This window comes from Trachypithecus francoisi, unplaced genomic scaffold, assembly GCF_009764315.1.
Source record: "Trachypithecus francoisi isolate TF-2019V2 unplaced genomic scaffold, Tfra_2.0 Lachesis_group4, whole genome shotgun sequence".
Lineage (NCBI taxonomy): Eukaryota > Metazoa > Chordata > Mammalia > Primates > Cercopithecidae > Trachypithecus > Trachypithecus francoisi.
In genome coordinates, this window is record NW_022681469.1 from 11,215,916 (window position 1) to 11,241,925 (window position 26,010).

General features: G+C 38.0%; 1 protein-coding gene and 1 non-coding gene across 2 annotated transcripts in view; both read right to left on the reverse strand.

The window, feature by feature from the left end:
- The window catches only part of CNTNAP2 (contactin associated protein 2), a 2,313,133-nt gene that overhangs the window by 585,764 nt on the left and 1,701,359 nt on the right, over nt 1–26,010 (reverse strand). The window lies entirely within an intron of this gene.
- Nucleotides 11,470–11,576, reverse strand: LOC117073789. The gene has a single exon (XR_004433358.1). It is a non-coding gene; the product is annotated as a U6 spliceosomal RNA (small nuclear RNA).

The following is a 26,010-nucleotide window of genomic DNA, read 5'->3' on the forward strand; positions in this document are numbered from 1 at the left end:
AAGGACTCAAGTGAAAGTGACGACAATCTCTTTTTTCTTTTTTTTTTTTTTTTTTTTTTGAGACGGAGTCTCGCTCTGTCGCCCAGGCTGGAGTGCAGTGGCTGATCTCAGCTCACTGCAAGCTCCGCCTCCCGGGTTTACGCCATTCTCTCGCCTAGTGACGACAATCTCACTTGCCTCCTGACCACAAATTGGTGATGGAAAGGGCATGGCTGGGTCCACAGAGTCCCGGACCTGCTCACAGGTGTGCAGGGCTGGAGAACAGCTTGTTCAGGAATTGTCCAAGCTGATAGAACAGGCAGGAGGAACAGGTTTCTTTGCATGTTTCTACTGTACAATTGGGTGTCCTGTGGATACTTATCAAAATAAAGATATGATTCATCTTAAATTTTCTGGATCTACATTGATAATGCTGCATAAGGTATTTACATAATGACAAGATTACTTCAGAAGGGGACAGTCAGGTAAGATGACCTCAGATGAGGACAGTAAGAAGCACAATCCTGACTCCTATTCAGCAAATCAAGAATAGTTGTAGTGAAACAGATTATGTTCTAAAAGTCTACACTCCTGTTACCTCAAAGAAGATTAATTTGTTTTCCCCTATAAACAATGATGCTGAGGAATGAAATTACTCAATCTGTTGGTATATTAACATTCATAATTGTGTTTATTGAAACACATGGTCATTTACTTGATGAAAATGTAATATTGGCCTTGAGATATTTTCATCTGTGCAGATTGTCGTAATGATATTACTATATTATGCTAATGGTCACTTTACAAAAATGAAAGTTATAAAATGGCAACAGAATGTTGCTGTTTTATGCCATTTTTCCAGTAGAATCTCAATGATATATTAAATCAATCATATTTACTATTACTTCTAGGATAAATTTTACTGAACAATTATCATCCTGATTTAATATACTTTTCAGAGTACTTAGCTGGAGTCTGGCAAAACTGATGTGAGTTACAGAATCTCTAATACGGAGATGTTAAAGCTTTTTTGACTCTGATCTCACCATTTGAGAAAAACAAACAAAATTAAAATTCCTCCCAAACTGTCAACAATACAGTTATTCATCGAAAGGTTTGGTCTTTTGTGTATGAATCATGATTAATAAATTCTATTCTATGAATTTTTGTCCCCTGGCATTTAAGCTTTCTCCTGTTTCGGTAATTTGGAACAATTTCAGGAAATTAAATATTTAGTTACTTTTTTACCATTAACTAAAGTTTGAAGCCCAAATGCCTTTTAAAATTCAGACAGGCCAAATTTTTAGCAGAAAAAGATACTTGAAATGCAACTGAAATATTTAAATCTAAATACAAAAGCTACTTTAAAACGGCTGAAATTATTCTCTTCCTCCTTATTCTCAGAGCTGCATATACTTACAGCAGTTATTAAAGTTTAAAATACATTGAATTAAAAATTATATTATTAACATAGAATATGTGGAAATAAATATAACACGCTGTGATTCACAGAACTGGCTGTACTGTCTTATGCATCTGTAACAAATTGTATCTATCAAAATTGCTTAGTCTGCAAGGGACTAAGGGCTTATAGGTGTCTTGTTCTTCATGAAGTTTAGGGATAATGCTCTCCCCTAATCACATGGTTGTTACTTACTACCTATGTGACCTTTGGTAAAGTATTTCACCTGGGTGTTAATTTCCTTATCTGCAAAATGGGAGTAATCAAGTATCTACCTTTTATGGTTGTGAAGAGCAAATGAATTACACATATAAAATAGTAAGCACTTTGTAACACATGTGAAGTGAAACATATGTGTTTATTTTTAATAATAAACAATTAATGGCATCTTTGACCAATATAAACTGTGTATCATAATTTTTACTTTCTGAATTCAATGTAGTTTATAATTTAAAATGTACTGTTTTGTTAAATGTATCATATTTTAGTGATTTTTAAGGTTGGTGATTTCTTAAAAGAAAGTACACATTATTCTATGGATTAGTTAGGAATTTCATTTTTCTTATATTGTCATTGAAGCCAAATATTTAAAAATATATAATTTATCAACACATAAAAATTCCATTTATACTTCATATTTATGTATAAGTACTATTTTTGCAGTCTTCAACATTTCAAATGTATTGACACACTCTTACTTTAATTCGAATTATTCCCATTTGGGACTTGTTCAAACAATCTGGTAATCAAAACCTGGATGATCCATTCATATCCTTTAGCAGGGCCTGAATATCCTGTGTTCCTCATGAGCTAACAATGTGAATAACTTTGTGAAATAGGTGGCACAGGGTTTTTTTTTTTGCAAAACAGAGTCTATGAAAATTGCACTTTGCCCCAAATTGTTCATTGCTTTTGCACACCTTGTAGCACGTGCAGCTGGGGAGTCTCTTTATGACTGAGATCTCAGTCCCGATCTTCTTTCCCTCACAGGAGGTGCTCATGACATTTTATCTAGTCAATTCTCACCTAAAGGGCTTGCCTTAGATACTGACAAATGCCTGAATGACAACAGAGGTTCTGACAAATGCTGTGATAGTGTGTTTGTTGGCGATTACCTCTCTCAACACTGTCAAAGAGTCAGATTGTAAAAAATATCCACACATACAACTTTTTCTGTTATCATTATATGGACTCAGAAAATAAAGCAAAGAAATGAGGCAATTTTCTGGACAATCAGGCAAGAAAAATGGCCTCAATTACTCATTTTGTCTCTCTGTCTCACTTGTCTAGACATTGCTTGGGGGAGGGGATGAAAATTTACTACAGTTTTCTAATACATTGATTACTTTAAAAACTAATTTTTTTGACCATTTGCTGAGGGAATCTTTGCTGAAGATCAAATTGAGTCTGAAGCCGGAGGTAGTGGCTATTTTTATTTATTAGACCATGAGGTCACCTAGATTATGCTTAACCAACTTTACAAGTAATTTTTCTGAGTTTAATGGTTTTTTTTTTTTTTTTCATAAAGTCACAAGGGCTAATTTCCAAGTGGATTTTGGAGAAGATTTATGATTCTACTTTCTGATCATCCAAACCAAGAATCTAGATCCCATTAGGGACAAGGTCTTAGAGACGTGATGTGAGTACCTTTCTATCTTCCCTTTCCTTTCTGTCCCCATGAGTCACTTCTCTTCAGGATTACATTCAATTCTTTCAGATTCATTCTGATCTCCATTCAATCCTTCCTTTCCACTGTGACCAGAGTGATTTTTCATAAGCACAAATTAGCCCGTGTCCCCTTCCTACTTAAGATCCTTTGATTCTGCGTAAGTGCTTTCAGGATGAAATTCCAAACTCCCCAGCGTACCACACAAAACCCCCTGTGTCAGAGCAGTGTTGTACTTGCTCTCTTATCTCCAGGCACCTCCCTAGAGCTACTCGGACAATGCAGGAACTCAGACGCCCCCACCTGCAGTTAGGCTCCTTCCTGTGCCCCAAGCAGTGGTTCTTAACTGGGTGATGCTGCACTCCAGGAGAGAATTTTTGCAATGTCAGGTGACATTTTGTTTTCGTTTCTTTTTTTTTTAAATTTTAAATTATAGATCTAGGGGGTAAAAGAGAAGTATTGTTACATGGATATATTGTCTAGTGGGGAAGTCTGGGCTTTTAGTATAACTATCACCCAAATAGTGTACATTGTACCCATTAGATAATTTCTTATTCCCCCTCCCACCCTCCTCCCTTTCTGAGCCTCCAGTGTCTATTATTCCATGCTCTATGACCATATGTGCACATCATTTAGCTCCCACTTATAAGTGAGAACATGAGGTATTTGGCTTTCTGCTTCTGTGTTGTTTCATTTAACATAATGACCTCCAGTTCCATTCATGTTGTTCCAAAAGACATGATTTCATTCTTGTTTATGGCTGAGTAGTATTCCATGGTATATATGTGTGTGTGTATACATATATATACATGGTACACACACAAACACACACACACATATATATATACATACACACATACACATGTATATACACCACATTGTCTTTATCCAACCATCCATTAGACACAGGTTGATTCCATATCTTTGCTACTGTGAATAGTGCAGCAATAAGCATACAAGTGCAGGCATCCTTTTTATATAATGATTTCTTTTCTTCTGAGTAGATACCCAGTAGTAGGACTGCTGTATCAAACTGTAGTTCTATTTTCAGTTCATTGAGAAATCTGGAGGAGACATTTTGGTTGTCACACTGGCACCTCATGGACAGAGGCCAGGGATGCTGTTAAGATCCTAAAACACACAGGACAGCCCCAGACAACAAATAATTATTCTGTGAAAAATGTCAAAAATGAGAAACCCTGTCCTAAAACAGCCTTGATGGCTTTCTTTACTCACTTTCTCCTAGCCTTTAAGACTCAGCTTAAGAGGATTGCCTCTGGAAATGTTCCTTTACCGCCACCCAGCCTCACTGTGATTTACCTCTCGTTACTGTTCTTGTTACTTTCTTTTTCTCTTCTATAGATTAAAGCATATTTTAAAATACAATCTTTGGAATCTATTAGGTACCTGTGATGTTTAATACTGTGTCTACTTGATTGGATTGAAGGATGCAAAGTATTGTTCCAGGGTGTGTCCATGAGGGTGTTGCCAAAGGAGATTAACATTTGAGTCAGTGGACTGGAGAAGGCAGACCCACTCTCAATCTGGGTGGATACAATCTAATCACCTGCCAGTGTGGCCAAAATAAAAACAGGCAGAAGAACATGGAAAGACTAGACTGGTTTAGTCTTCTGGTCTATGTTTTCCTCTTGTGCTGGCTACTTCCTGCCCTTGAACATTGGACCCAAAGTTCTTTAGCTTTGGGACTTGGACTTGCTTCTTTGGTCCTCAGCTTGCAGACGGCCTATTGTGGGACCTCACCTTGTGATTGTGTGAGTCGATACTCTTAATGAACTCCTCTTTTTATATATGTCTAGCCTATTAGTTCTGTCCCTCTAGAGAAACCTGACTAATACAGATTTTGGTACAAGTAGAGTGGGATCTACTGAAAAGATACCGAAAAATGTGGAAGCAGCTTTGGAACTCAGTAACAGGCAGAGGCTGGAATAGTTTGGAGGGCTCAGAAGAAGATAGGAAAATGTGGGAAAATTTGGAACTCCCTAGAGACTTGTTGAATGGCTTTGACCAAAATGCTGATAATGATATGGACAATGAAATCCAGGCAGAGGTGGTCTCAGATGGAATGAGAAACTTGTTGGGAACTGGAGCAAAGGTGATTCTTTTTATGCTTTAGCAAAGAGACTGACAGCATTTTGCCCTGCCATAAAGATTTGTGGAACTTTGAACTGGAGAGAGATGATTTAGGGTATCTGGCAGAAGAAATATCTAAGCAGCAAAACATTCAAGAAGTGACTTGGGTGCTCTCAAAGGCATTCAGTTTAAAAAGAGAATCAGAACATAAAAGTTTGGAAAATTTGCAGACTGACAATGTGATAGAAAAGAAAAATCCCATTTTCTGAGGAGATATTCAAGCCAGCTGCAGAGATTTGGATAAGTAACGAGGAGACAAGGGTATTCACCAAGACTATAGGGAAAATGTCTCCAGGACATGTCAGAGACCTTTGTGGCAGTCCCTCCAATCACAGGCCCAGAGGCCTAGGAGGGAAAAACAGTTTTGTGGGCTGGGCCCAGAGTCCCTGTGCTGTATGCAGTCTAAGGAATTGGTGTCTTGCATCCCAGATGCTCTAGGTGTGACTGAAAGGGACCAAGGTACAGCTTGGGCCATGGCTTCAGAGGGTGCAAGCTCCAAGCCCTGGCAGCTTCCACATGATATTGAGCCTGAAGGTGTACAGAAGTTAATAACAGAGGTTTGAGACCCTCCACCTAGATTTCAGAAGTTGTACGGAAATGCCTGGATGTCCAGGCAGAAGTTTGCCACACGGGCGGGGTGCTCATGGAGAACCTCTGCTAGGGCAATGCTAAAGGGAAATGTGGGGTGGCCCCCCACAGGGAGTCCCCACTGGGGTGCTGCCTAGTGAAGCTGTGAGAAGAACACCACCATCCTCCAGACCCCAGAAAGTTGATCCACTGACAGATTGCATCATGCACCTGGAAGAGCTGTAGACACTCAACGCCAGTCCATGAAAGCAGTCAGGAGGGAGGCTGTACCCTGCAAAGCCACAGGGGTGGAGCTGCCCAAGGCTGTGGGAGCCCACCTCTCGCATTGGCGTGACCTGGATGTGAGACCTGGAGTCAAAGGAGATCTTTTTGGAGGTTTAAGATTTGACTGTCCTGCTGGATTTTGGACTTGCATAGGGCCATTAGCTTCTTCATTTTGGCCAATTTCTCCCATTTGGAATGAGTGTGTTTATCTAATGCCTGCACCTCTATTGTATCTAGGGTGTAACTAACTTGCTTTTGGTTTTACTGGCTCATAGGCAGAAGGGACTTGCCTTGTCTCAGATGAGACTCTGGACTGTGGATTTTTGAGTTAACACTGAAATGAGTGAAGATTTTGGGGAACTGCTGGGAAGGCATAATTGGTTTTGAAATGAGAGGACAAGAGATTTGGGAGGGGCCGGGGTGGAATGATATGGTTTGGCTGTGTCCCCACCCAAATCTCAACTTGAATTGTAGCTTCCACAATTCCCATGTGTTGTGGGAGGGACCAGTGGGAGGTAATTGAATCAGAGAGGCAGGTCTTTCCTGTGCTAGTCTCTTGTGATAGTGAATAAGTCTTACGAGTCCTGATGGTTTTATAAAGGGGAGTTTCCCTGCACAAGCTCTCTTCTCTTGTCTGCCACCATATGAGACATGCCTTTCACCTTTTGCCACAATTGTGGGGCCTCCCTAGTAACACGGAACTGTGAGTCCATTAAACCTCTTTCTTTTGTAATTGCCCAGTCTTGGGTATGTCTTTATTAGCAGCATGAAAATGGACTAATACAGTACCTAACATGCTTATTGATTATACAAATGAATAATACTGATTAGGGCAAATTCGCCTATCCATGAATGCTGATGGCATGGTGAAATGTAACAGGTTTGAGTCCCTTTTAGCTATGCTTACTTATTTATGAAATGCCTTTGGGACAGAGCAAAACTTTCATGAATTCATTTAGAAATTCAGAGGAGAAAAATTAAGACATTACTAAAATAAGTTAATTTTCGAATTATGACTATGTACAGATTTTTCTACAATTTCAATTTTACATGTTGGAAACAGAACAGCTGTGTGAATAACAGACAAGAGCCCCATCCAAGGCTAAATACTATCGTTCACTTATTTTCCAAATATTTATGAGTGCCTGCTATATGCCAGGCATCATGCTACCCCTAAATGTCATGATGAGCAAAATGTCCTGTGTCTGCCCTCAGAGAGTGACAGTCCAGTGGGAAAGACAGACAATGCAGAAATATTATAAATGAAAAAATTACAAACGGTGATCGTGACTGTGAAGAAGAGGGGAAGGGTGTTAGGAAAGTTTACAAAGAGGATGTATGTGTGGGGCTGGTCTTTTATAAGGGGCAGGAGGGCTTCCCGTAGAGTTGTACCTTGGAGCGGATTTTGACTGGGGAGGTGGTGCAGGGTGGGGGAGGAGTGTGCCAGCCAGAGGAGGAGCACATAGAAGCCTGAGGTGAGAAGGGTCCTAGTATGTTCTGGAACCAAAGAGAAGACCGGTGTGGCTGGAATACTGGGGGAAGGGGAAGGCTGGGAGGACACTGAGCTGGGGAGGTGGACAGAGTCTTTTATATAATATTAAGTGTTGACAGGGTCTTTAGGCTAAAAAACATTTAGGGGAGCCGTTATGTGTGTAATTATTCCTAACTGAAAAGTTCAAAGTACTGTTGTTTGAGCTATATTTTGTTAAAACCAACAATGACAACACAAACTACTGGGACAACAAAAATTTCTTCCTGGATGGCTTTTTAGAGTGGGTATTTTCATAGTTGTATTAGTTTCCTAAAGCTGCTGTAACAAATGACCACAAACTTGGTGGCTTAAAACCACAGAATGTACTCGCTCACGGCTCTGGAGGCCAGAAATCCACAATGGAGGCCTCGGCAGGACTGCACTCCCTCCGCAGCTCCAGGAGAGGAGGTTTTGTTTGCCTCTTCCAGCTTCTCGTGGCTCCTGGCATTCTTGGTCTTGTGGCCACAGAACTTCAATCTCTTCCTCCCTCTTCACAGGGGTCTTCACATGAGCTTCTTCTCTGTGTGTCAAAGCTCTCTCTCCTTTCTCTTATGAGGACTCCAGTCAGTGGATTTAGAGTAGATTTCTAAGTCTAAGGTGATCTTAATCTGCAGATCCTTAACTGCATTACATCTGCACAAACCCTGTTTCCAAGTAAGGTCATATTCATATTCACAGGTACCAGGGGTTAGAACTTGGAGTTATCTTTTTGGGGGACACAATTGAAGTCACTACAATAATGTTGATTTCAAATCATTATTACTAGATTATACTTGAGCGTTATTGCTGTGTTATTTCTTAGGGTATTCACCTCAATACCCCTCATCCATTCACCACCACTAAAGATGGCAGGTGCACAGAGAAACAAGCAGTACACTGATTTGGATGTGGGACTCAGCCTGGCTTGGCCACTATCTTGGCCACTATCTGCTGTGTGACACTTAACTCCTGCGAGCCTCATTTCTTCACCTTAAAACAAGGAGTGACACTTGACCTTTACATGTATTATACCCTTTACATGTTTTCTATGAATCTGCAACTTCATGACTCGCTTCATGGCTCTGCTCACATTTTCTTGACCATGCTGATGTTTTGGCCTCTGGTCCTCCTGCTTTAAAATATTTTAATCCTTTTCTGAGTCAGTGGGGATGGTGGTGGTGGGGCCTTCCCTGAACTATGTAGCTGGATTCCTACTCCAAGTCCTTGCACAGAGAGAAATGGTTTTATAGAGGAATGTTTCACTGGAGATGAAACATTGATACTTTGGCAGCTGGGGCAATTCTTTTCTTATCCTTATTGGAGGATTAGTCCCCAGGTGAAGTTTATTTAGCACTTGTCATTAAAGAAACGTGAGTTGGTTAGAAGCCAGTGTGAGCAAGTAGAGAGAAAGTATGTTTCTGATTCAGTTGAATTATAATAAAACAAGCATCTCTGTACAGTTTAAGATAAACCCAAATGAACTGAATGCTATTTATAAAAGCTAAAACCCTTATTAACTTGACAGCAGCATTATTATTAGGCAAAGTGTGATATAACATAGATACAGACTCAAAATGGACATAAATGATGCCCATCGTATTTATTTATGACAAAAAATAGTCAGAATTGTAAGCACTAGTGATGTTAGGTTTTCTGTTGAAAGTGATTCTTTCTCCATACGTCTGGGGTTTGAGTTCATGTAGCCACCAAATTCTGCCAGAGTTTAATGAGGTTCGCAAAGGTAGGAGATCCATTTGGTCGATGTAGGTGTCTATGAAAGAGCCAGAAACATTAGTCTGGCAGGGTACCAAAGGGAAAGAAATAATTGAAAAGGAGGCATAAAGGGAGAAGAAAGACAGCTATTAAAAAGTTGAATTCTAGTAGAATTACGAGGGTATTTTTACAGCACTTGGTTTATTTTTAGATGGCCTCCTCCATAGACCCCAACACAAAATGCATCACAGAAAAATACAAAAGAGCAATAGTCCTTTTCATGAGATTCTGTTCATAGGAAAAGAAAAAGAAGATTTAGCCAGCAGCAGGAATTTGTTCCACCTAGCTTTAAATGGAAATCTCTTTTAAAGCAGTTATGGAGAAATTTAGCTGGGTTCCCAAACAATATAACTTGTTCAGTGCAAAGTCTGATTCACGGAGCTTCTGCCGGCAAATCATTATGCTTGCACTACAAGAAAAAGGGTGTATTGTTCCCTGTTACAGGAGAGCTAGGGAAAAAGAACATGATAGTCAGTAGAGGAGCTAAAGAGACTTGATTTATAGATTATATTGACTCACTAGTGTGGAAAGAAAAAGTAACCCATATCTAATCTTTCAATTCTTCCTTTGAGCCATCTTTCAGATGTGTACCTTCCTCTCCATGACTTCTGAATGTGTCTTCATGCCGTCCCCTCCCTCTTGTTCACCTGCATTGCCATCATAGTCCCTCGCTCCCCAGCTGGTGTACCAGGTATCTGTCTGTGACACTCAGCCCCATTCCCACCTTATTCTGTGATCTCTCCCACAGCACAGGAACTGGCAGTGTAGGAACTACATTTCCCAGAACCCCTTGCCAAACAGAGCTTTGATTTGGATGCGATCAGTAAGAAGCCCCTGTGGGAGACTTGGATGGCAGAGAAGTGTTGGGGCAGTGGCCTGCTGACACGCAGAGTTTGGAACCTAAAGGGTTTTTAGTAGCCTTTAGAAGTTCACCAATAGATACCGGAGGCTGCTGTGACCTGTGGGGAAGTTTCCTTGAATTTCTGACCTGCCTGGAGGCAATGTCTAATCCCTCGGTAGCCATTGGAGAAGCTGAGGCCAGCAGTGACCGGTCTTCCTCAACCTCAGCGACTCCTTTCTGTCACTCTCATAAGCACATCAGATCCCTTCTTCCTTGGAGCATTGAGGAAAGGTTCTATTTTTCTGATTGCTTACATCACTGCTCTCTGGAGCCCGGAAATTATCTATCACAGCTCCTTATTTTATGGATGAAGCTCAGGGAGACTAAGTGACTGCTCAAGATCACTCGGCTCCTTAGTTATGGAACCAAGCCTGGAATCAATCTCTATCCTAACTTCCAGGCTGGCGCTAATTTCTATTGTTTCCTGCCTCTGTAGATGTGTATACCATCTCCTCATGTTCCCGCACATTTTTAAACCCCTATTTTGTTGTATCTGTGATGCCAGCAGTTATCATTGTTTCATGAAAAAAAAAAACCTAAGAAAACTACCATCAAATAAACGGACTCGGTAAATTTTAATCACTGCAAAATTTTATGCTTGCTGAAAAAACCCTTTTCACTTTAATTATAGAGTTTTAAATTATTTATTGCATATACATAAAAAATAAAATATAAGCAAAATAAATTGGGTGAGATATTTCTGAAACTTCCTTTCATGTAGAATATGACTCTTTGAATCATGTTTTTGACTCAGAGTTATTAAGCCTAATTATATATACCTCTGTATAAATAATATATATTAAATATATTATGTATAAATATTATAGATAATGGATATATAATAAATGTATATAATTAACTTACATAGTTAACATAGTTAAATGTATAGTTTATGTTTATATATAATTAAATTATAATATATTTATTAAAAAATACAAAAACATAATATATTGAAATATATATTAATAGTTTTAAAATATAAATTTCTATGCCATCAAGAGATAAGATGAGATCATATTTCCTTAAATGTTAACTTTAGTTTTAATTTTGTGGGTACATTGTAGGTGTATATATTCATGGGGTATACATTACACATTGGTGCAGACATGCAATGTGTAATAATCACATCATGGATAATTGGGTATCCATCCCCTGAAGCATTTATCCTTTGTGTTAAAAAATATGGAATCTTTATGAATTTATGTGTCATTCTTGCCCAGGGGCCTTGCTAATCTTCCCTGTATTGTTCCAGTGTTAGCATATGTGCTGCCAAAGCAAGCACAATGTAACATTTAAATCTGTTAAGCAAATAAAATGCTGTGGTGCGAGACTCTTAAGTCATTTGGCAATGACATAGAACTAGACTTCTTTTTTTACTTTTGCTTCCTGTAGGTTAAACATACATAATACACTGTCTCACCCATCCTCTTTCAAAACGAGTAGTTCCTAGGAATAATAAGAGTGGTCTATAATTGTCTCTGAGGTTTTCTTGCAAGATGCTGACATGTGTGTTACATGTTGTTCTCCTACATGCGAGCATTGCTTGTGACATCACAACTGCCACCTGGCTGAAGGCAACTATAAGATGTCATAGATTCTAAGATGCATCCCAATTTCAGAAATATTGCAATAAAAAAATCATGTGTCACAAAATTTATTCAATTTTTAGTTCTGCTCTGTTCATTTCTGGGTCTTCAGGAAGAGTGTATGCATTTTCAAGGTATAGTTAGTAGCAAAGAATTGTTTTTAGTGTCTCAGAATACAGGCGTACTTGGGGATTATTAAAATATGGTTTTTCCTTAAACTGAAACTTGTATCTTATGTATTCATAATGCTATTGTTTTAATGTAACTAATCACTATAATTTATGATTAATTTAATGTCTTTAAGGCATAACATATACAGCTTTAATTCTTGTTTGGACCCAACAAACATTTATTGTTCTCACATTACTAGGCATATTTGCATCTCAGGAGATTATTAACTCTCATACTTAATAAGAATTCCTCTAACTTGAAAACTCAAAGATTAAGATTTCTGTGACATCTATGTATAGATAGCAAGGCTATGGTAATGGAATTGGTAAAATCTTGTTTTGTTTGAGAAAAATAAGGCAGAAAACAAAATTTACTTCTTTGAGAGGATACACTTGCCATCTCTTCTGTTTCTTAGAAAATGGGTTTTTACTGTGCTTATTCATAACCAGTACCTGCTTCTTGAACATTTGGCTGAGAAGAAAAAGTAGCCTAGCAGTCAGCAGGAACTTGCTAATACAAGAGAATGTTATATGGAATAAAGTAATGCATACAAAGCATGGCACCTGGCAGATGTGTTTCACCTGTTGCTCTGACTTTTATCTTATTTTCCCTCCAACCAATTATATGGTCTTTCCATACTTGGCAAATAGTAGGCAATCAATGAATGATAAGTTCCTTCTGTTTCCTGCTCTTGCTCCAAAGTTAAAGCAGGGCAAATACTTGGGTTGAAAAGATTTTCCCTTCTTTACAGCTTGCCTACAGTTTTGAAGAAAGTAGACGTAGTGGACTGAATGTTTATGTGACCCCCACCAAATTAATATGCTGAAATCTTAACACCCAAAGTGATGTTAGGAAGTGGGGCCTTTTGCGGGCACGTAGGTCATGAGATGCAGAGCCTTCACCTGTGGTATTAGTAAGAGGCCCCAGAGAGTACATTTTCTCCTCTGCTATGAAAATTCACAGCCAGAAAGAGTCATCTATGAACAGAAAACTCCCCATCACCAGATACCAGATCCGCCAGTGCCTTGGCGTATCTTGGACTTCCGAGTCTCCAGAGCCGTGATAAATGAATTCCTGTTGTTTATAAGCCACCTAGTTTATGTTTTTTCTTTTTTAATAGCAACCCAAATGGACTGAGACAGTGTGTACTCCAAGTCACTCACAATCTCAGATTCACACATGTATGAATACTCCATGGAAACAAAGTCCATCATAGCACGTTTGGACTAGAATGGGTGCCCGAGACTCTTTTGGCCTAAGGTTGCTATGCAGATCCACTTCTGGAGCAAGGCAGCTCCTGGATTCTGGGAGACCTTCTCGCGGTAAGCAGATGTAAGATTTCTACAGGGACTCCGTGGGATTCACCAGAGCCTGTATGTGACACTTGTGACCTCTGCTTTACTGGGGACCATGTGGCCACCCTAGCTGCTCTGTATTACCCACAAGGATTCAGGCAGATGCCCAGTGGTCACTCTGACCATCACAGGCCAGTTCTAATTGTTACTGTGGAAAGGACCTTAGGATATCTGAAAATTGACCGTATGCTCCTCCAGTTGTTCTTGTATATACATCATTTAACACTGGAAAGTAGTACCGTAGAGTGTTCATTATTTGTGTGGGCTTTCCAACTAGCCAGACAAGTTCCAATCCTGGTTCTGTTACCTAGTGTCCTATGACCTTGATTAATTCACTTAACACTTCTATTTCAGCATTTGTGATATTGGAAAAATGCCTGTCTCACAGGGTTTTTTTGTGAGGATTGAATGAGATATGTACATGAAATGCCTGGCACAGAGTAAGCACTAAATATGGAGAGCTATTATGATCATTGACAAACGTGACATTTAAGACTTTTAATTCAACATCATTAGCTCATCTGTCTTATTGACACTTAATCAAGACTTTCTAAAGTGTGAGCTCATATTAATTTCCCAGTAACTCAGTTGTCTACTTGAGTTCATTTTCTTTCACCAAACTGAAACTAACTCCTGTGGCATGATTGATTTTGCCAGAGTGATTCTGCATATCCTAAACAGGATCTTTCCATCTGCTGTTCAACCCCATCTGTTTTTGCCTCCAGCTGATCCAATTTCATATCCAGTTGGTAGAGGGCCACCTGAAAAAAAACCTGCAGTATGTTCTGATGTCCTGAAGAAATCTTGAGAAAAATTCAGCATAAAGAGTTCAGTCACTTGGACACACTAAAGGCTCAGTAAATTATTTTAGGGAAAATGGGGAACTTGCCATATGGTGATGTTTCTTGATGGTGAAATTAGGTCATATCAAAGTTAGAACAAACAAGGAAAACTCGTGCCTAGCAGAGGGCTATATGCAGTACAGACTCTTTGTACTCATGAACTAATTAATATAGTGCTATTATTATGTGGGAGAATTGTAAATCCTTTGAAGGTGATGAATTTTCCAAAGATGCATCACTTCATTTCTAATGTCTTATTATTATATTTATATTAAAAGTATGATATTTTAGATGATTAGAGAAACTAGGACGTTTAAGACTTTAATTGCTCTTTCACAAAACATGCACTAGACTGCATTCACTTGAGCTGGACTATCAGTGAACATTTATGAAGAAAGAGATGCTTCTCTGAGTGGTGTAGCATGCTGTAAAAGCAACAGCACTGAGCATCACCCCAAAACAATTTGCTTGTGCTTATTAGATGCCAGATGTTGTCAGATGCACTTTGCCTTTATTACCTTCATGTATTTTATCAAATTAAGAGACAATTTATTGTTTGATGCCCCATCGTTTTATGTGGTGCTTCCACAAAAGATGTGCCATTGATTTTAAGAATCATCCCAATTGAAATGTGAATGTGCCTATGTCATAGAATGAAAGAATATGATCATCTATGATTCTTTAGAACACCTCCATGAGGGTCATTTTACATGTGAATAAATTGAAACTCAGTGATATTAAATGAAATGCCCAAGCCCCTTTCAGCTAGAAAACAAGGAAATCTGGACTTGGATCCAATTTTGTCTGCTCCCTACAATCTGTAGTAACCTTGGGCTTCAATGCCCTGGTTCTGAAGTGATTGTAGCTCCAGAGATAGTAAGTACCAGTGAGCAAAGCTCTAGAATGAATTTGTACATCTAATGCTGTACCTGGAAGCACATCTTCATATCTGAAATAAGTATACTACACTCACCCATTTCTTCCCCTTTTTTCCCCCTAGTTTCTTTCCTCATTCCTTGATGATCTACATGGAAAATCATGTTTTAAACGAATTCCTTTTCTCTGTTCTGTATCCTAAAGGCTCACCTGTTTTGACAGTAGTGTAGCTCACATCAGAAATCATGAGAATAGGACGAATGGCTTTCTTTAAGGAAAACTTAAAGGTTTCTCTCCTTTCTTGTAGAATTTCTATTATTATAGAAATAATGGAAATATGCTTTATCTTTGATTAAATAAATGATGGGTTTAATGCAAGAAGTCACTGCGTTACTTGCTTTGGCCTGGAAAACAACTGGTCAGAAACCTCCCCAGCATTCTACCCTCTCGTACTTTCTAAATCATCTCCTTCCCACCTTTTTGGGCTCTATAAGAATATAGCCAGCATCACAGGAGCTATCTATTTCTTCTTCCTATGACTCTAAGAGCCCCAAGCTGAAAACCCAAAGCTTGGCAAGAAAAAAATCCTAAAGGTAAGTAACATATTTCAATCATTTTACCAATCTCTTTCCTCTTTCCTCCACCAAATACACAGAGGATATCCCTTGACAAGTGTTACAACCTAATTTGTTTAGTAGATCTTGTGGCCCACACTATTTAGAGCAAAATATTCATTTACTCAACAAATTTTTTTGAGTGCTTTTTATGTGCTATGCTAAGCACTTTACATTTACTATGTGCAACTTACACAACCACTTGGGTAAGTTTGGTTCCTAGGGATTAACTGGATTGCAAGGCCACGAAGCCACAGAGTGCTTGACACCATGTATAGGGAAGCCAGGTTGACTCAGAGCCCTTACTCCATCTGCTTGGGGCAAACAGAGAAAATTTTTGGCCTAGGATATTTTTCATCAACAGTGAGTAATTACTGAAGTTATTACTAGCAGGGATTTCAGCCCTTAAAATGTATTCAGCTTTTACCCTATAGAGAAAGCCCGTCTCTACTAAAAATACAAAAAATTAGCTGGGTGTAGTGGCGGGCACCTGTAGTCCCAGCTACTCGGGAGGCTGAGGCAGGAGAATGGCGTGAACCCAGGAGGCGGAGTTTGCAGTAAGCCGAGATCACGCCACTGCACTCCAGCTTGGGTGACAGAGTGAGACTCTGTCTCAAAAAAAAAAAAAAAAAAAAAAAAAAAAAAAAAAAAAATCAGCTTTTATTTAAAGGGGATATCCACTTAATGATATTCTTTCTTATTTCTTGATGAGACCATAATGATGGTTAAAAGAATCAAGTGAATTCGGCCGGGCGCGGTGGCTCAAGCCTGTAATCCCAGCACTTTGGAGGCCGAGACGGGCGGATCACGAGGTCAGGAGATCGAGACCATCCTGGCTAACACGGTGAAACCCCGTCTCTACTAAAAATTACAAAAAACTAGCCAGGCGATGTGGCAGGCGCCTGTAGTCCCAGCTACTCTGGAGGCTGAGGCAGGAGAATGGTGTAAACCCAGGAGGCGGAGCTTGCAGTGAGCTGAGATCCGGCCACTGCGCTCCAGCCTGGGCGACAAAGCGAGACTCCGTCTCAAAAAAAAAAAAAAAAAAAAAAAAGAATCAAGTGAATTCATTAACTTTTACTTTTATGGGAAATTCTGTCCACTTTTGTCCTGTGACTATTAGAAATGCATTTTTTACACATACTTTTTCACTTCAAAAAAATTCCAAGCCCTTTTTATTTATCCCAGAGTTCTCTATTTGTTGAAGTAGCTTGCTGTTTGTATCAGTCAGTGAATTGAGTTTGAAGTCTCACTGATATCTCTGATAAAATATTAGAAAAAACCTGGGGTATAAATGCCAAATGGCTGTTTTAGAGTCCCCATTAAATTTGAATTTGATAAGCTTATGGATCATATATATAGCATGTGCTATGACTTTTTACTTTCCATTCTCTGGCCAATATTAAACTGTAAATTGAAAGGAAATTCTTGGTCACCATCAAATTGATTGATTGAGTCATAAGCCAATCTTTATGTCAAACTAATGTCAAATAGGACATAGAATTCTGGGATAGTTCCAATTATAGAATCAGAATTATAGATTCTTAATTTGGAACAAATTATAGGATTATACTATCACTTACAAATTTTAAGTATGCATTGAACTAGGTTTTGTATTTTCCTTTTGTGTTCCTTTTATTATTTCCATTAAGGAGCTCAGCCAAAATATCCAATTAATTTTTCCCTATCACTGTTAAAACATTTTCTTAGTGTTCTTGGCTTCAGTCTTTCTCTAAACCCATCCTTCACACAACTGGCATATTGCTGTTTATAAAACTTATATTATATCCCAGCTTGTAAACTTCTGATGGCCTTCTATTGCCTGGCTTATAGGAGAATGCCTACAACTCCTTAGCCTGATATAAATTATTACCCTCAATCAACCCTCAAAGTTCTCGCCCTACTTTACTACCTACTATCCCTCTACAAAAACCAAGGAACTGAAGTGAGAATGGCCACCTTAAGGTTTCATGCAAAAACTTTTGCCTTTTTTCTCATATTTTACATCCCATCTTCTATCTTCAACATCCACCCCCCATATCATCTTTTTGAAAAACCTTTCTTGGCCTCCTCAGTGCAGAGAGATCTCTGCTGCCCGCTAACTCTCAGAGCACTTCTGTCTCTCCACCCCTTGTTTAGTGGTTGTCATCTCTTCTCTATTTCATCTCTTCTCTTGATTTGCTGCATATGTATCTTCTCTTTTTATCTGGATTGTAAAAGTTTTTGGGAAAGATATTATTCCAGTGTTTGCAGATAGCGAGTGCAGGGTTTCTATCTTCAACAGAAATCTTATGTCTCTTTAGATGTTTATTTTCAATTTTATTGGAGAATACTATTATCATACATCCGTGTGTTCTTTCTGAGGAACAACAATCCTAGTTTCTCCTCTCAAAGTACACTTTTACGATAATGAATTATTCTATTTATAGCTTTGTTATAAACTTTCTTCAAGTTCTACCCAACTATATTAATTGAAGTTGTGAAATAAAGTATTAGATGCAATTATAATGTAAATCACATCAACTCTGAGTACAGCAGAAGGGCTTGCCTCAATAAATTGTTGGGTCAATACTCCATTAACGACCAACCTGGTGCTAGTAAGAATGCTCACCAGAAGTACTGCTCAGGATATCTATAAACTGCACAAACCCATAGAGACAAATATGTATATATTGTTTGCCTCTTTCAATTTTCTTTTAACAGCTCAACATACAAAATTGAAACAAGAATTATTTTTGTTTCAAAGGATGGAAGTAACTGTAACTATTGCATCCTAACATTTTTAATGCTTTAAGAAATAGGTAAATATTTGGTACATAAAATCTTAGACTCTATTTAAGCAGCATTTTACCTTCAGCACAATCCGTAGCAAGTAAATTTACCAGTACCTCGGAATACTGTAAAATTAATTTCCTTTCCATTACTTGAATCCAATACTTCCTCAATTCACTTTAAGCAAAATTTCCTTCTCCCTGTCTGCCTTCCCTATATGGAAAGTGCTGGATGCCATTGTGGTATCACATGACACACTTCTTTTGTTTCTAGTGTCCCCCAGACAACTACTCAGAGCTTTCCTTTTCAGGCATTGTGTGACCACCATTCACTTCTCTTACTCCTTAAATATTGATTTGAGGCTCTGCAATAAAAAAAAAAAAAAAAAAAAAAAGGAAGCTGGTAAAGAGGCTTTTTTTGGGTGATACTGTGTTTTGGGACAATTTTTTCAAGTATTAAGAATCATATCATTTTATGACTAGGAGGACCAAACTGAAGTCCAGGAAAATGACTGTCCAAGAAGATCCACAGTTACCTTTTTTGATACTCATATTGGCGATACAGACATGCCAAAACTCGTTCCTTCTGACGTGAGATTTAATGATAGGTACCATTTCCATATGGCCTAAACTGTTTGGTAAGCAGGGCTTATTAAAGCCCTGTAAAAATATGGGGAAATTCTGTAGTATTTGAACTTTCCCCCACCTCTCCATACATTCATACACAACTCTACCATAGACTTGAATGAGGTAGCAAGGCTTACTAGCTTCTCAAGACTTCTTCATCATAGCCAGACTTGAGAGTAGAGTTTCCGGGTCCACATCTTACAGCTATGTGCCCCATTTTTACTACTGGAAGACAACAAGGAAGGAAGAAATTCTACTCTCTGTGATAGTTTAATCTGAAATGCAAGCTTAAGAATTCCAGAAATTGGGCCGGGCGCGGTGGCTCAAGCCTGCAGCACTTTGGGAGGCCGAGACGGGCGGATCACGAGGTCAGGAAATCGAGACCATCCTGGCTAACACGGTGAAACCCCGTCTCTACTAAAAAAATACAAAAAACTAGCCGGGTGAGGTGGCGGACGCCTGTAGTCCCAGCTCCTCGGGAGGCTGAGGCAGGAGAATGGCGTGAACCCGGGAGGCGGAGCTTGTAGTGAGCTGAGATCCGGCCACTGCACTCTTGCCCGGGCGACAGAGCAAGACTCCATCTCAAAAAAAAAAAAAAAAAAGGAATTCCAGAAATTGGAAAAGTATTATTTCAGCCTTTTGAATAAAGGAGAGAGTACACAGTTAAACAAACCTCTGAAGGCTTCACCAAGCCCCTCAAAGTGAATTTTTGCTAAATAGAATCTCGAGACACTAAATACATAATATTGGCATGAAGAATGTCTGGGTATTCAATAAGAGGTTTGCTGGTTTATACAGATAAGCCATCCCCATACACCTTCTGAATGCCTTGATGTCTGCTAGAAAGACAACGCAAACCTTACTCATGCCAGGGAGACAGTAAAATAACCTTCTTACATTGAGTTATTTGCTGCTATATTTATTTTTCTTTTTAAATATAACAATTGTTGGATTTTACAAATTAATAACAAAATGTCAAAATAAATCAAAGAGAACTTTACTACTTTTGCTCCTATTTTGTGAGAGTACCAGCTATGGCAGTATTTTCTTTGTTTTAAGCCATTCACCTATGGGCACATTCCGTAGCTTCAGTAATTTTTTTTTTAGCCCTTGCTTGCAAGTAATTGGTATTGATTTTTGCAGGTTACTGCTAATGTGTTTAGTTCCGAAAAGAAATCTAACTGTACCCCTCTCATCCTATAGTCCCTAGAAGAAAATAATATGTATAACTTCAGAGCAAATTGCAGTGGTATACAACTTCTTTAGGCAAAAATTAGGGGTGGGTGCCAAGTTTTTGCAGCGTGCGTGGCTTCATACCTCAAAGGCAGTGATATGTTTTAACCTCCGCATTATTTCAATTCAATGTGCTGATATATGAAGTGTGATGGTTAGTGGTTAATACTCCTTATGCTAGAGGAGTAAACAACGTAGAAATCTCATTTAAGAACAAGGCCCTAGGGAGTGACAAGAAATAAGTCTACCTCTTAAATCAGCACATTCAACTGGGTTGGTCATTAACAACATTGGCACTAATAGCTTTTAGCAGCAGGGCAGCTGCTGATTACAATTGGGTTTCCTGCAACTGTGGCTGCAGAAGATCTGAAGCCTCCATTACAAAGGCAGAAAACTGGGGGAATGCACATGAATTCAAGGTAGAAGGGAAAAGCAAGTGGAGTGTGTAGACTTGGAAGAAAAGGATTCACAATTTTCTCTATAGTTAAACACAATTTTGCATATCAGCAGATGGCGTCAGTAAAGGGAGTTGAATATATGGTTTGGAAAGCTTTGGATTATTGCAGAGCAAGTTTAATTATCCAGAATCAGCTCAAGAAGCTAGTACCTACTGTAGAAGACAAGGTTTCCTTCTGCTAAAATATATTTTCTGTACCAACTCTTGTCTCTTGCAGAGTTGACAAATAGCAAATAAGAGTAGAATAGTAAAAGTTACAATAAGAAATTTACATATCATTGTTTTTCTAGGTACACAAGGCAAAAAGCTCACACCTTAAATGACAGCCATATTTTTGACTGAAAGTGTCTCAGCGATGTCATATACATCGCGATGATAATCATCAGCATCCAACTTTGAAACATCCACTTGGGATCCTATTAGTGGGGCAGTATGAATGATCAGGGCACAGTTCCCTATGGCAGTATTAATGATGCAGTGGAATCAGTCAAGGACAGTTAACACAGCTGATGTGGGTAAATAGGGCGGATAAAGGAACACGAGATAAACTGTTATTATATACGAACATTTTGACATAATCTGGCAGGCTGACAAAATAGACAACACTCCAAAAATATATCTAGAAGTCAGATTAAAAATTTCAGTGGAAACTTGCAATACTTCCAACAGGGTGGGATTTTATATAAAATAGACTCCTTTTGGATTTATTCATGGGATTTCATCACTTAAAAAGTGAGAACATCTTGTTATAAAGAAGCTTTTCATGTAAGAATTTTTGATATGTATTTGCTAAAGCAACACACAGATATGCCCGCCTGGACCTACACAACAGTTCCATTTATCTACTGTTATATAGAGCACTTGAAAGAGTTATCTAAATTTTCTTTCTTCATTTCCTTTTTTTTTTTTTTTTTTTGAGATGGAGTCTCGCTCTGTCGCCCAGGCTGAAGCGGAGTGGCGCGATCTCGGCTCCCTGCAAGCTCCACCTCCTGGGTTCCCGCCATTCTCCTGCCTCAGCCTCCCAGTAGCTGGGACTACAGGCGCCCGCCACCGCGCCCGGCTAATTTTTTGTATTTTCAGTAGAGACGGGGTTTCACCGTGTTAGCCAGGATGGTCTCAATCTCCTGACCTCGTGATCCACCCGCCTCGGCCTCCCAAAGTGCTGGGATTACAGGCGTGAGCCACCATGCCCGGCCTTCATTTCTTTATTTCTCATTCACTTTCATGTATTGGGAGTGAAGTGGGGAGGTGAGTACCAAATAAAGAGTTCAGCCACTTTCCATCATATTCTAGTCCATCTTCTGTACCCACCACTCCATAGAAATTGGTCTTGTCAAACCATAGAAGACTTCCATGAGACTAAATCTAGTGGACAGTTGTCTGTCCTCAGTTGGAACATCTGGGGAACATTTCTTCTTTTTTTAAAAAAGAAGAAATGTTTCTTGGCTTATGTGATATAACTTCTGATTTTCTTCCTTTCTCACCGCCAACCCCTTCAAAATCTGTTTTCTTCCCCTAACAAAATGAATGCTTTTTGTTTTTTAATCCTGATCAGATTGTTTTACTCTTTCAGTAACTTCCAATAACCTTTAGTAGCTTTTTATTTCACATAAAATAAAACCCAAATACCTCATCATTTCCCTAAAGTTCAGCTTGATTTAGCCCCTGCCTGTCTCCACAATTTTATTCTGCACCACATTCACCATGCTCTTCCACCTTGCCTTCCTTCCTGTTTCTCCTCAGCCATTTCCTTTTTCAGGGCCTTTTCCTTGGCAGGTTCCTCCCCAACACCCACATTCTTCACACCTCTGAATCCTTCCTGGCATTCCAATCTCAGCTCCTAAGTTACCACACTGAAAGAGCTTCTCCAGGACTGCCATTTCACATTCATCTTGTCTCTTTCTGTCATGTTTATGTGATATATAGCACTTATCACATTCTGAAAATATCTTTTTTATTTGTTTATGATTTATTGTTTTCCCTCCACTGGAATGTACACACCATGGGGACGAGGAACATGTCAGTCTTGTTGCCTTTTGTATTACCAAGGCCAGAAACATTGCTTGATAAATAATAGGCACTCAATAAATATTTGCCAAGTAAAACAGATATTAAAATTTCAAGGCCTAAAAAATATCTAATTGGACCTAGAAAATATTATTCCATTGAATGTCCCCTCAAAGTTTTATCTACTCTGAGAAATAATACATTTCCTTTATCACTTACTCTTTAAAAATTTTTTTATAATTAATATAGTCGTGTTGTTTAAAAATATAATAAAAATTCCTATTCCTGTTCATATTCCTGTCACAAATCTGCCCAGTAACTATATACTGCTGCCTGCCATAGGTAACTATACCTTTAGTATCATTTGTGTCCTTCCAAGATTTTTAATGCAAAGTCAAGCGTACATGAACATATGTTATTTTCTCTTATTTAGACAAATAATAATAAGCTAGACATATTAATCTGTACATTTTTTCCATTCAACACTCTGTTTTAAAGATATTTCCACATTAGTACCTAAAGAACTTACCATAAAACTCAGAAATGAAGGTACTGCAGCACTGCCATAAACATAGACAAATAAATCAATGGGACAGAAAAGATAATCTAGAAATAACCCACAGTTATATGGCCAATTCATCTTTAACAAAGGTTCCTAGGGAATTCAACAAGGAAAGTCATTTTAAGTTTTTCACAAATATTTATGAAATGACTGAACAATCTAACAGGAATAAATTGATCCTTGCCTCACACCTCAGATTGTTTTACTCTTTCAGTAACTTCCAATAACCTTTAGTAGCTTTTTATTTCACATAAAATAAAACCCAAATACCTCATCATTTCCCTAAAGTTCAGCTTGATTTAGCCCCTGCCTGTCTCCACAATTTTATTCTGCACCACATTTTCTAGGTCCAATTAGATATTTTTTAGGCCTTGAAATTTTAATATCTGTTTTATTTGACAAATATTTATCGAGTGCCTATTATTTATCAAGCAATGTTTCTGGCCTTGGTAATACAAAATACAAAAAATTAATATACAGAAATTAATTTGAAATTGATGAGTAAAAACTCTAAAAGCTAAAATTACTAAACGTTTGGAAGAAAACATAGTAGAATATTTTTTATGAACTTGGGGAGGCAAAGCTTTTTTAGATAATACAGATAAAGTGCTAACCACAAAGAAAAAAAATTTAAATTGAACTTAATCAAAATTAAAGACTTCTCTTCTTTAGCATATTACCACTAAGAAAATAAATAAGTAGATCATAAAATCATAGACTGGCATAAAATTTATCATTCAAATATATATCTCAAAGGACTTAGATTCAGAATAAAGTACTTATATAACTCAATAATAAAACAGCAACTAAAAAATAGACACATTAAACAGACATTAAACGACAAATTGAGCAGACATTAAACAACAAAAGACATGCAGTAACCAAAAAGCAAATAAAACAGTGCCCAGAATCATTAATCATCAGGGATATACAAATTAAAACCACAATGACAGATCGCTGTACACCCACTGGAATGGACCAAATTAAAATTAAAACTCTGACTGCTGTACCAAATGTGGTAAGGGAACAGCAACTGGAACTACATCATTTTGCTGGTGGATATGTAAATTGGTATAACTCCTTTGGAAAATCATCAGATTCTTATAAATTTAAACATATACCTACATTATGACCTAACAATTCCACTCCTAGGGAGAATTTTTTTTTTTTTTTAAATAGGTCTATAAAAAGATGCATACAAAAATGTTATAGCAGCTTTATTCACAATATTTCAAAGCTAGAAACATCCCAAATGGCCACAAACTGAAAAATAGGTGAATAAATTGAGGTGTGTTATTTAATGAAATACCATTCAACATGGACTAAACTCTAAAATATTTTTCTGATGCAAAAAGTCAGACATTGAAGAGTATAATCTGTATTGCTCTATTTCTATAAAATTACAGAACAGGTGAAATGAATCTGTTGATAGAAATTAGATCTGCATTCTCCTTTGAACTGAAAGGCACTGATGACCTAGGAATTGGCATGACAGAATTTTCTAGGTTGATGAAGATTTTCTATTATCTTGATGAGTGTGGGATACACAGGTGTATGCATTTGTCAAAATTTATCAAACTGTGTGCTTAGAGTCTGCATTTCATGATGTAAAAATTACATTTCTATAAAAACACTATAATTAAATAAAATAACCTGAGGTATAAAATAATAACAATATAAGTAACATTTAAGTAAAAGGAAATGATTTTTTAAAATGAGAATCAAGATCTGGAATACAGAATTCATTACTTAGATGGGGTTGGAGAAAGGAAGATAAAGGTATATATAATGGGCACTGACTAGTAGACCTTTTCAGCAACGTTGTTGAAAAGGTGAAGTGAAAAAGGCACCATCAGGAAGGTGGACAAAACTAAAGGCCTGTGTTTCCCATCGTACCTTTTTTCTAGTGCTGGTACAGCTTACAGCAAAACTTCAAGAGCTAGAACTATCTATCTGAGACAATTCTTTTCCCATTATACCACTAATGAGGTTTATGCTTTTCCTTGCTTTCTCACCTCTATGCTGAAAATTCTATGGTGATCTTTAAATTGAATTACTCTTTCTTTTATCCAGAAACTGAAATAACCAGAGCTGTATCCCAAGCTTAAATTACCTGTAAACCAAATTGCTCTGTAGAACAGAGTGAGAAATGCAGCAAGAAACATCAAGAAACTGGATTCAATGTCTCCAGAATGCTACAAAAATAGAAGTTCTGCTTGACTTAAAATTTATGGAATTTATCTTGAAGGATATTATTTTACTATCAAGCTACCTTCTCTTCCTTCCTTGTCTCTGAAGTAAGAATCATAACAATAAATAAAATGCAGAGTCTCCTAAGAAAATTAGGTTTGCTCTAATTTAGCCTTTAAGCCATTTTGTTAATTGCTTTTTATTTTTCAAGGCTGCAAAATAAAACTTAATAAAGAAAAGGATTCTAATTAACCACTGGGGAAAGTGCACACAAGCTTAGAATTAGCATTGTTAAATTTTTGAGGAAAAAGGGAAGGGATTAAGATAGAATTGCATTTTTAAAAATAGAGATAGGGGAAACATCTCTCACTGACAGTGGCTCCACCTATTTCCAAATAATTCTGCTGTCCGCATCTCCTAACAGACCA